Genomic DNA, 12,030 nt, shown 5'->3' with positions numbered 1-12,030 from the left:
CCTCAGCCTGTTTTACTGGGCAGGGGAGGGGCGTGGGGTTGGGGAGGAAGCCCCCTCCCTAGAGGTCGCACTGCGGCCCAGGCCTCTCCGGGTCTCTCTGGCCCCCGTCGGAACTTTCTAGTTATGTATGTAACATACTCAACACGAAGGATAGGGGCTGAAACCCTAACTGGGGGCCCCTTTCCCCCACCGGAGTGTGTGAAGGGAGCAAGGCCCTGTGGCCGAGGCCGGGTGTGGCTGTGGGGAGGAAATGGTCCCTGAAGGTGGCTCTAGTCAGAAGGGCCACGGGGATTTTCACTTTCACTTTGTGGAAGACACAACTAAATATAATTTAGAGCCTGTCGCTGAGGTCACTGGACCCTATCAGGCATCACAGGAGCAAACTCCCCGTCGTTGGTTTAGGCCGCGGGCTGGGTGCTGGGCCAGGGGCTCGTTCTGGGAACTTGAAGCAGGCCCCCGAGCCGCGCTCCCTTCTTTGGCTTTGCACGACTTCCTGCTTCACACAAGCCCCGGGCGAGGGACGGACACGGTTCAAGTCACAGCACGAGCAGGTGTTTCGAGCCCCAAGCGGGTCCCCCGAGGGCAGCACCCAAGGGAGGAGGGGGCAGCCCCGGGAGAGGCTCGAGCCCAGCAGCTCCCCAAGCACGGTGACCAGCGCAGGCTAGGGGACGGAGCAGGCAGCCCCGGGGACCCCACTGGAGGACGGCCCGGGGGCCCGGGTCGGGGTGCCCCAGGCCCCAGCGCCTCAGCATGCTCCTCTCCCTCCGGCGCGCGTTCACTCGCTCGCTCACAGGTTTTAAGTAACGTCTACGCCGCCGCCGCCATGGGGCTCGAGCTCACAACCGGGGCCAGGAGCCTCCTGCACCTGCCCGCTGGCCTCTACATCAGAGGAAACCCTTCCTGCGGTCTGGCCTGTGGCACAACGGCCCCAGAGGCCCCTCCCGAGCCCCCCGCAGCCCGGCGCAGACCCCCGGTCACGGCTTCCTCTGGGGCCACACGTGCACGGCGGGAGCCCCGAGGCTCCAGGTGTTTGAGAGCAGGAAGCAGACGCCTCTCGCAGTCGCCTTTCACAGTCGCCTTCTACTCATTGTCAAATGTCACTGTGACCCTTCCCGTCTTTCCATCACGAGTCTCCTCCCAGACGGGGACCCTACCAGCGCCACTGCTTTGCCCCTGAAAGCCTGGAAAACCCATGAACGTTGACCTGGCGTCCTGAGAGCCCCTGCAGGTAACAGAACAGGCCCCGCCGGAGGGGCCCTCCTGGGCAGGACGGCCTGGGGACCCTGGTCACAGGCCACAGCGGCCAGGGACCCGCGAGTCCTCCCGCAGCTCCTGAAAATGGGCTGTCACCTGATCATTCGCTGTTCCAATGAAGACAAACGCAGGCTTTGTTTCTTTGCTGAGAAGCCAACACAGAAAATCTTAGACTTAACTTTCCCAACCATGAGACGAAAGATTTTTAAATGGTTCATACCAAAAGAAGTTATTTGCTTAACGTTTTAGAGAAAGCCTTTCCTCAATAAATTTTTGTTTCCTATATCTGAGAAGCAATTCATATAGAAGATACGTTAATTAAAAAAAATTAAATTACAATTCTATTCAAATGCTTTTTGGTTTATCGTTGAACCTTGTTATGTGAATCTGTTTCATACACAGACACTTTCAAGTCTTTTCAGAAAAGGACTCAGGTAAATATGTTAGTATAGGACGATGGGTTCAAGATCTAAAAACACTAGGAACACAGAACAAGCAGACTGTGCAAAATAGGAATTATAAGGAGAAATAAAAACACTAGGTCAGAGGGATCCCTGGGTGGCTCAGCGGTTGAGCGTCTGCCTTCAGCCCAGGGCGTGATCCTGGGGTCCCAGGATTGAGTCTCATGTCGGGCTCCCTGCATGGAGCCTGCTTCTCCCTCTGCCCGTGTCTTTGCCTCTCTCTCTCTCTCATGAATATATAAATAAAATCTTAAAAAAAATAAAACACTAGGTCAGAGCATTAATGTGCACGTGCGCGCACACACACACGGATACTTGATCGAAGCCTGGTCAGTAGGAGACTGCTGCTACTACTTGCCGTTCTGACATTGTTAAGACACTGAGGACATGAAGAGAGTCAAAGAAAGTACAGTCTATCCATTAGACAAGGCATTTTAAACAGAAATTTATAGGTGCTCAGATACATCTTTCATGAATTTATAATTTTTTTAAAGATTTTATTTACTTATTAATGAAAGACACAAAGAAGTACAGACACAGGCAGAGGGAGGAGCAGGCTCCATGCAGGGAGCCCGATGCGGAACTTGATCTCGAGACCGCGGATCATGCCCTGAGCCAGGGGTAGATGCTCAACCGCTGAGGCATCCAGGTGTCCTGAATTTATAATTTAGATCAAAATACAGACCTCAACATTTAAAGTACATTTTTCTGCAGACATGCAGCTACGATCTATGATTTTTACTTACATCCCCTAAAAGCTATCATCTAAAACAATAATTTATAACCTCAGCACATTCCAGTATATGTAATCTAAAATAGCTTCTCATACGGTTAGAACTCTAACTTGAGAGTTAACATGAGCTACCAGTTTCTTTCAGAAAAGACTGACTACCCAGCCCATTCAAGTGAAAATACACACATGCCCTACCAATACCTTTGGAAATGAAAATATTCAGCCCTGCTAAGGATGGAATGGTAGGCAAGGTTTCTCTCATTCACTGAGAGAAGTAGAGCTTTTCTAGAATGCAGATTCAAGTGCAAGGATATTCATTTCAGGAGTTTTCATAATCATCAGAACTGCAGCACAGGACACAATCAGCAATAGGAGAAGCTACAGATGTTGTGCTACAGCCCTATGAGAGCAAAACAGAACTTAAAAGAACTGAGTTAATATAGAATATGGAGAAATGCTCATGATCTCTGCATTATTTTAAGCTAGAAAAAGCAGGACGCAAACCCCTATATATCCTAAGAGTTTATACTTACGATAATGCCTACTTCATGTGAAATATGTTTTAGAAAGAGACTTGAAAAAATTATGTTAGTAGCCTATCTCTGAAAAGTTAGGAGTTCCTTTAATTTCTTACACTTTACTGGATTTTCCTCCAGTGAGCATTTATCACTTTAAAAAATACGTATAAAAGAGGCATTATTTTAAAAACAAAGCATTTGGGTCACAATCAGGACACTCCTTGATCCTGGAGTTCCTGAAAAGCCACAGGAGTTGCTAAATTGAAAGGGCTGATCCCATTTACTTGTAGAGACAACTGAAAAGTCTAAGAATTTTAGACATTTTTAAAAGATTTTCTATCTTCATGATGGCAAGAATGTGGTAAAAGGGGAACCCCTGTGCACTGCTGATGGAATGTAAATTGGTGCAGACACTATGAAAAACACAATGGAGACTCCTCAAAAAATTAAAAATGGAACCACCACAGGATCCAGTTTGCTGGGTGTTTACCCAAAGAAGATGAAAACACAAACTGGAACATGTGTATGTCTCTCGGTTTATTCCAGTATTAGCTGCACTAGCCACGCTGTGGAAGCAACCCATGCATCCACCGACAGATGAGTGGATAAAGAAGAGGCGGTATATACACATACAATGGAATATTAGCCATAAAAAAAGAATGAAATCTTGCCGTTTGCAACAACATGGATGGACCCACAGGGTCTAAGGCTAAATGAAACAAGTCAAACAAATACCATATGATTTCACTTACTTACGGAATCTGAAAAACAAAAGGAACAAAAAATAGAATCAGACTCATAAATACAGTGAACTGGCTGTTGCCAGCCGGGAGGGACATTGAGAGAATTGACAAAACAGAGAGAGGGGATTGAGAGGTAGAAACTGCCAGGTAATATGGGGATGGAAAGCACAGCACAGGGAATAGTCAGTACCACGGCACCAACTCCGTAAGGCGACGCGTGGTAACTAACGCTGCGGAAGCATGCCATGACTACGGCCTCCTCAAGCCGCTGCGTCAGGCCTGCAACTAACGTAACATTGCACTTCTGCTATGTTAATAAAAAATAATATTAAAAAAAGATGGCACACCTTCAAAATATAGGGAACCTGTTCATATAGTAAATAAAATTAAAGTGCATTTCATTTTTACTCTCTGAAAGTATGGCCACAAAATCTTTTATTCAAACTCCCTCATAAAGGTGAACTCAGGTCTCACTTGCTCGTTGACACAGCTCCACAGAAACTACTTCCCAATGGAAGGAAGAAGGGGCTGCCCAGAGGCTGGAAAGCTTCCTGTGGGAGCAGGCCAGGGCTGCTCTGGCCACAGGTGTGCGCGGCCACCTCGTGCCACCATGGTCAGCGGGGCTGCGGGCTGCGAGCGCTGAGGGGCCCTGCTCACCTCCGGCCCGTGTGAGCGCCACCGTCACCCTGTCCCCAGGCATGCCCGGTCCCTGCGCTCCGGGCTGGCCACCTGTCCGTCCTGCTCCTGTCGCGCCCGGGCAAGGCCCAGACAAGGCCCGGGGAGGGCAGGGCCGCGGTGCCCGCCCTCCCGCCCCACCCCTGGCATGGTTGGGCCACACAGCAGGCCTGCTGGGACAGCTTCGGTCCCCCTTCCAGCTCTCCTGTGGCCCCCCCGAAGCCAGGCCAGCCCCTCAGCCACTGACTCACCAGGGCCAGGCTCCACTCGGCCCCCACCCCACTTGGGCCTCGGATCAAACACCTCCTCCGAGTCATTCAAAGGTGCACCTGCCTGTCTTCTACTTGCCAACCCTGAATCGTTCGTCCCTTCTCAAACACACGCAGGAACACAGGTCCACAAAGGTGTCCGGGCTGTCCTCTATCCATCCTCTTTGGTACCTTCCTCAGAGCCCGGATTTCAACCCGGTGGCCCCATCCTGTCCCATCCCAGCACCCCCAGCCCCCCGAAAACATGGCGGGGCTGCCAGGGCCTGAGGCACCTATGCAAGCCTCAGACCCCCTTTCAACAGTCCTCCCCACATCCTGCCCGGCACGCAGGACCCAGGCAGGAGGAGGCTACTTTTAATCCAAAACTCTGGGAAGGTTTCGTGGGTGCTGAGACAGGGGGTGTGGGTGTGCATGGGAGCTGCACATACCCACAAGCTAGCACAACAGCTGCAATATCTACAGCAAACACATGTTGATAGATAGGATCAAGGTTCAGGTGTTTCACATATAGGTTATTTTAGTTTGCTTTGCTTTTCTCTTTTGGGCTCTGCACCAATAAATCATCATCTTAACAAACGACCCTGACAGTTTCCAAAAGCTTCCTGGCCAACTAAACTAAGCCAGTGCCATTTGACAAGAGAATAGAGAAGTGTCTTCTAGATATGGAGAAGAAAAACCAGCTAGGGAGCAAATGTTACTGAAAACAACAACGGGGCTAACGCACCACATTATGTGCCATTCGGGATTTAGGGCAACAAATCAGGCTGACACAGACCCTTAAAAAACAAGTCCAAATCTAACTTCATAAAGAAAAAAGTAAAAGCACCCTCTTATCATCGCATCGCCCTTCCTTCAGGTAGGCAATGTGAATGGTTTGGGGACAATGTGGTGTATGCGTGCCTGCATAAAATAAACAGATATAAATTTCTTTTTCAAGTTCCTTTTTTTAATGTACTGTATCTTGATTTTTCCCTAGCCAATGTACCAAAGTGACTAACAGAGATATTTACATTTATTGCATATCTCCCTTTCTTTACGCTCAGTTGCTAAATCAAGATTTACGGAGTATAGAAAGAAGTAAAACCAAAAAAACCCGTCAACCTAATACTAAATATATCCTTGGTTATTTTCATTTTTCTTACACTTGCCTTCAACCTAAAAATGGTGAGAACAAATGGGTAAATATACATGCATTAATACGCACACGACATAAATCTATAGATTACCTTACATAGATAAATGTTAACATATCTAACATACATACACTGAAATATAGTTAATTTTCAAGGTCAAAAAACAAAAGAGGCCACCTGTGTAACTGGTGAGGCCCGTGGACCCTGAATAAGGAGGAACATCATGTGGGAATTTCCTAGGCTTTGGAGCCTGAGACATGGGGCCAAATCTAACTCCCCTTCTCACTGAGATTATGTAGTTTGTGTAACTCTTTAAGTCTTCTCAGCTTCCCTTTCATCATCCACGATGCTGGGGGAAAGACGCCTATCACGGAGACTTAGAAATTAAGTGTGGGACGGTGTTTTGAACACAGTAAGTGCTCAAAAAAGTGCCTTATTACTATCAACACTCCAGACAGACTTAGTGACCCAACACCTCATACCACCAAACGTGCAGAACTGGCTTGTGTCTTTGTGATTTAGTTTGCCTTATCTGTACAGAAACTGAAAAGACCTTAGGAATAAATTATTGTAAACATGCTTGTTAGCTTTAATGCATTATTGAAATTGGATCCTCTGTGCTACTCCCCCAGCGTCTTACACTGGCCTCAGCAGCAATGTTCCAGCCTCCTCCTAAGCAATCCTAAATTTTACTTCCTTCCAGCTTGCGATAAACACAAGCCATCTGGCTATTTCAATGACTGGAGATATCCTGTATGTCTGCTAATGGCCAGCTGCTCAAAAGCCAATCTTACCAATGACTAGGGCTCCGTCCTCTCCCTTACTTAGCAAGGCCGTCAGTGATGCACAGGTTTAGCTGGCTAGCTCCGGGTGTCTTGGGGGAAGGATGCTCTGCAGACACCAGCAATCTGCTAAATACACAGCTGTGGTTGGTCAACTGTCATCTATGTTGACATCAGATTTCCACAAAATCCGGAACTTCTTGAACAATTAAGGGGAACGGGTGGCCGCTCTCCCATCCATCCAACCATCTCCTTTTACATGTGAGAAAACTGAGGCCCAAGGTGTGACAAGCCCAAGGACACACGACTCTTTGGACACCAACTGTCATTAGAACTCAACTCTTGAACATTTTTTTCGCCAAAACCATTAGGCAAGGCTTTACCTGTTCCAGGAGCTCTGTAAGGTGTTGATTAAATATTTCTGGATAAAAAGGAAAAGCCCGTGGTTGTGAACGGCTGTGGGAGAGGCAGGCTGCGCCGTGTGCCTGCCTTAAGGGTAATCAATCCACCTGCCTGTCTGCGTGGGGAGAGATAAACGAGGGAGTAAGCTGCATTTGAAAATGTTCGCCTTCCTCCGGAAAACTACAGGGGGCTGGGGGCTATACGGCGCCCAGAAAGGCTGGTGACCCCCGTTAGTACCTCAAGAGCTCAGGGATGCGTCAGACCGCGTTAGGCTTTGGTTGAGCAGCGGAGCGCCCGCAGGCCTGGGGGAGGGCCGGGGGAGGCTTCCTATGTGTTCACCTGGGGACTCACGCTGCCGGTCGCGCTGCCGCCGCCGCGCTGCCCGGAGGTCCTCGCTCCTCGCCCCCTGCGGATGTTTAGGGCCCGCGCGCCGGGCGGCCTGGGCAGACAAGGGCCTGGACCTCGGGACACGGGGCACAGCCCGCCCCCCGCCGCTGCCCCCGCCCGGCGACCGCTCCCTCCGGCCGCGCCTTTGTTTCCCTCCCGCAATTACGTGTACGGAAGTGCCGCCCGAGCCGGGCGCCCTGGGTGCCAGCTGCAGCCTCCCCGGCGCCCCGAGAAGAGGACGAGCAACTCGGAGGCCGCTGGGGTGGGGGAGCGGGGACGCGCACACCTGCCCGCGCAGGGACCCGCGCCGCCGAGGCTCCTACCCGGCCCGCAGGTGCGCGCCGCCGCGGCCTCCTCCCCCAGCCCGCAGGTGCGCGCCGCCGCGGCCTCCTCCCCAGCCCGCAGGTGCGCGCCGCCGCGGCCTCCTCCCCACCTGCGGATGCAGTCCGCCGAGATCCCCTCCCCGCCCGCAGGTGCAGGCCGCGGAGGCCTCCTCCCCGCCCGCAGGTGCGCGCCGCCGAGCCCCTCCCCCGCCCGCAGGTGCGCGCCGCCGAGCCCCTCCCCCGCCCGCAGGTGCGCGCCGCCGAGCCCCTCCCCCGCCCGCAGGTGCGCGCCGCCGCAGGGAGCACCCCGCCCGCCGAGGCCCCCTCCCCGTGCGGCCCGGCTCACCTGCTGCGGGCGGCGCCGGCGCTCAGCTGCGCGGGGTGCGGGGCGCCTTCTGCTCCCGGCGCGGGGCGGCGGCTGCCGAGGCGGCGCGCATCATCTCGGGCTCGGCGCGGCTGCGGCGGGCAGGGCGGGCGGGGCGGTGCCGACTGGGCAACCCGCGGCGGCCGTCTCCCCTCTGCCTACGCGGCCCGGTGCCTCAGCCGCCCGCCGCCGGCTGCGCCCGTGTCGGGACCGAGCGCCGAGGATCCGCCGCCAGGTGCAGCGCTCCGCCTCCTGCGGCGGCGGATGCGTCGGGGCCGCTCCTCCCGGCCTCCCGCCCGCCCCGGGGCCCCCGGGCCTGCCCCGCGGGGACGCGCGGAGGAGCGGAAAGCGCCCGGCGCCCTCCCCAAGCTGGTGGCGCGGGCCCGGCTCCCGGGGTGGGAGGCGCGTGGGGGGCGCCCGCTCGCGGGTCGTCTGCGTCCCCCGCCCGCGTCACCCCGCCCGGCGCGGTATCTCGGGGCCGCCTGCGCAGACGCGGCCGACCGCGCTCACCGGCTGAAGGGGGGGAGGGTAGCTGCGGGGTGGGGGGGGGGAGGGTAGCTGCGGGGTGGGGGGGGGAGGGTAGCTGCGGGGTGGGGGGGGGGGCGCTGAGGCCGGAGCAGCCTCGCACGTGGGAAGGTGCTGGCGAGTGTGCGCGTGAGCGCGGGTGGCGCCCCCGGAGCGCAATGGGCGTCATCCTTCTGGTCATACGCGAAGCGGGGGCGGGGTGCGGCTGCTGCAAGGTGGCCTTCCCTCTGTGCAGCAACGACTCACAGGGACATTCCCGCGCGGATGAGACGCCAAGGCCCGCTTGCCGTCAGCGTAGTCCTCGAGGTGCAGGTGCCACCCCATCTGACAACGGACAGAACCGAGGCTGCGACTTGCTGTGGCCTATCCACGATTACTAATGAAAGGGAGACAAGTCTTTATCTCCAGGACTTAGGCTCCTAACCACGAAATCCTACTGACAATTCCACAGGCCCTGGAAGCGTTAGGATTTGACACCCCTCTTTAGGAAGAATGAAACAAAATCACAAAGTCCCTGTAGCCCCCCGAAGCCCAGGAAGGGCCCAGAATCTTACGTTACCTTAGCCTCACAGTAAGTCCAGCTGCAATACTTTTGCACAAAAGCAAGGCAAAGGCAGCGAATGCTAAAACGTCAAATGAAAGCGATGAAGGTGGGTTGTCAGAGAATGAGGTTTTGGTCTAGTGTGGCTTCCTGCTGCATTACTGGAACTGACCGCTCGCAAACTACCCAGTGGGTGGCTATCCTACTAGAATCCTCATTCTTTCCTGTCCAACTATTAAAGAAGCAACCTAAAAAAAAGAAAAAAGTGAACAGATTGTAGACCTAATATGGCTTAAACTCCCTCCTGCATATGGAAGGAGGGGAAGGGGAGCGGGAGAAACTGGATGCTGCTCCTGCATCGCCCTACTCCCGAGTGTGGTGCTCAGCTTCCAAGCAGACGGCCAGGCAGGCTCTCCCGGGGGTCACTGCACAGAAAGATGCACAAACAAAATTAAGATGTTGAAATCACTTGCTTTTTGAATCATTTTACAACACAGGGTAAGAAGCCAGGGAAAAGTGAAATAAGTCAATCAGAGAAGTACAAATATTATATGGTCTTATTCATTTGGGGAATATAAGAATTAGTGAAAGGGAATAAAGGGAAAGGAGAGAAAATGAGTGAAAATATCAGGGTGACAAAACATGAGACACACCTGTGAAACGAACAAGGGGTAGTGGAAAGGGAGGTGGGCGGGGGGGGGGGGTTGGGGTGACTGGGTGATAGGCACGGGGGGGGGGGGGGAGCACTTGGCCGGATGAGCACTGGGTGTTATGCTATATGTTGGCAAATTGAACTCCAATTAAAAAAATTGAAAAAAAAAAAGCCAGGGGGAAAAGTGAGGGTAGATGAACACAGGATAGGGTGCAAACATTCAGGTGCTCTGTTGTTTCTATTCTAAAAGCAAGGATTACCCAGCCTTCACTTTTTCCTTTTCTTCCTTTCCTTCTTCATCTGTACTGTCTTTTAGTCTAAAGGTATCAAGATTTTTTCAAAATCAGGTCCTTAGCAAACTCCCTCCCACTGGCTAAATCTAAAGATGTGGAAGTTTTGTAAATAAAGTTTTTTAAAAGCAGGAAAAAAAGGATAAGGTACAAGTAGGTGGTGTATGTTATGAAATATGAATACAACCTGTGCCCCCCGCCCCCAGCTCTTCTTGATTCAGCCTTCCTTGGGTCTTTGGGCTGGGTGCAAGGACCGGAACCCAGGTGGGACGGGGAGGGGCCTTGACAGACGGTGCCCGGTGCCAGGGCCAAGGAATGCTTTCTCAATGCATCTCAATGCTTTCCCAGGCACGATATGCGCGGAGCCCAGGTCCAGCTCACCCGTTACCCTGGTGAGGAGTTTGGATGCGGTGGGCATTTCTCAGGCAAAGAATGAATGGAAGCTTCGTAGGTGTCACCCGTGAGTAGCCATTGTAACCTTTGAATGGGTTCATGATTCTCATGGGCTTCGAGAACATTTACGCACACTCAGACTTCTCAGCCCTTCCTCCGCTCCCGTGCGCACTATCACTGTAGGTCGCAGACTATTCGCCTCTACTTTAACTTCCTATTTCCTCCTTATACTGTTTGTTTCTCTTATTTCCCTTGGCAGAACGTGTCGTTCTTAAACGACCGAACAAAGACGTCGCGGTATGTAACGACGGTGGTCGCAGCAGCAGCTGACACTTCACGGGACTTACCTGTGCCAGGGCCTTTCACATATTCATTCTCGCAACAGCCCCGTACCAGTGGGTGCTGTTACTCTCCCATTCGACGGATGCGAACACGGCTGCGTGTGAAAGGTTAAGCAGCTTGCAGGGTCACCTCGCTCAGCGGCAGCAGGATCCGCGTTCAGACCAAGGGAGCGTGGCGTCAGGACCGCCCGTGGACCAGCCCCTTCCATATTCCCATATGGGGGCTTAGGGATTTTACTTTTTACTAAAAAAATGTATTTATTCGTGAGACACACACAGAGAGGCAGAGACCCAGGCAGAGGGAGGAGCAGCGTCCTCCGGGGAGCCCGACGCGGGACTCGATCCCGGGACCCCGGGTCACGCACGCCCTGGGCCGAAGGGAGCCCCCTTGAAAGTGTCTCTTCCTCTGACTTGTGACGCTCGAGCCTGGGGTCTTCGTCGCCCCTCTGGCCTCTGTACGCTTCCCTTGGCCTCGGTCCGCGGCCTTGCTTGCTTCTAGCAGCTTCTCTGCTCTCTGTCCTCCTCCTCGGCCGTCGTAGGTCCGCAGGTCGCCTCCCTCGGGTCCCCGGCCCGGAGCACGCCGACCTGCCGCAGCTCTGCCCCCCTCGGCCGGCCCCTCCCCCTCTCCGTCGCCCCCCCCCCCCCACCCGGTCGCCGGCGGCCGCTGAGCACACAAGGCCCTCCCGAGGCCGGCTCAGCCTCTCCGCTGAGAGCCCTTCCGGCCGCGCGTCCCCAGGACGCAGGGCCCTGGAGTCCGGCTTTCGGGGTGCAGAGTCCGTCGGGGGCCGCCCTCGGCCGCGGCCTCTTCGCTCCCGTGACGCCGCCGCCTCAGGGCCGCCTTCCCTGCGGTACCCGGAGGCCTCCCCGCGGCCGCACGCTGCCGCCCAACCCCGGGCGCCCCTGCGTGCGCTGCTGGCGGCCTGCACCCGCCGCCCCCGGGCCGCCACAGCCACTCACGGTTCCGCAGCGCCTCAGGCCCCCACGCCGCTTCTCCCCGGAGGGCCCGGGAGCCCGCGGTCGCGCCTCGCGGCGGGCCCCGCGTCCACGCGGCGCATTCACCCGCGCACGCGCACCGCACCGCGCACGCCGCACGCGCACCACGCACGCACACCACGCACACAGTGTACGCACACCGCACGCACTCCGCGCACGCACGCACCACGCGCGCACACCACGCACACACTCCGCGCACGCACCACGCACGCACACCGCGCACTCTGCACGCACGCACCACGCACACAGCA

At 54.8% G+C, this 12,030-nt stretch overlaps 1 protein-coding gene and 2 long non-coding RNA genes across 19 annotated transcripts in view; 1 reads left to right on the top strand and 2 right to left on the bottom strand.

Annotated features, from left to right (window-relative positions):
• The window catches only part of MFSD6 (major facilitator superfamily domain containing 6), a 69,259-nt gene extending 61,128 nt beyond the window's left edge, over window positions 1–8,131 (bottom strand). For 5 of the 11 annotated variants that reach the window (XR_005385064.1, XM_038585157.1, XM_038585155.1 and 2 more), the window contains exons 1-3: window positions 7,208–7,364; window positions 6,952–7,085; window positions 6,581–6,697 (exon numbers count right to left, since the gene is read on the bottom strand). The gene's annotated coding sequence lies outside the window, so the exon portion shown is untranslated. Of the gene's footprint in view, window positions 1–6,580; window positions 6,698–6,951; window positions 7,086–7,207; window positions 7,447–8,026 lie in introns of those variants that run through there. The other 6 variants (XM_038585158.1, XM_038585156.1, XM_038585159.1 and 3 more) reach the window with 5 other exon arrangements.
• The window catches only part of LOC111090013, a 45,471-nt gene extending 34,052 nt beyond the window's left edge, over window positions 1–11,419 (top strand). For all 7 annotated transcript variants that reach the window (XR_005385069.1, XR_005385070.1, XR_005385075.1 and 4 more), the window contains 2 exons: window positions 10,401–10,512; window positions 10,705–11,419. This is a non-coding gene — a long non-coding RNA (uncharacterized LOC111090013). The remainder of the gene's footprint in view (window positions 1–10,400; window positions 10,513–10,704) is intronic.
• Window positions 8,625–11,387, bottom strand: LOC111094338. The gene is made up of 3 exons (XR_005385076.1): window positions 10,793–11,387; window positions 9,129–9,535; window positions 8,625–8,945 (listed from the first exon to the last, which is right to left on the bottom strand). It is a non-coding gene; the product is annotated as an uncharacterized LOC111094338 (long non-coding RNA).
• Window positions 11,420–12,030: the final 611 nt, after the last annotated feature.

This window comes from Canis lupus, chromosome 37, assembly GCF_011100685.1.
Source record: "Canis lupus familiaris isolate Mischka breed German Shepherd chromosome 37, alternate assembly UU_Cfam_GSD_1.0, whole genome shotgun sequence".
NCBI classification, from domain to species: Eukaryota; Metazoa; Chordata; class Mammalia; order Carnivora; family Canidae; genus Canis; species Canis lupus.
This window is presented reverse-complemented; position numbering and strand designations above follow the sequence as displayed.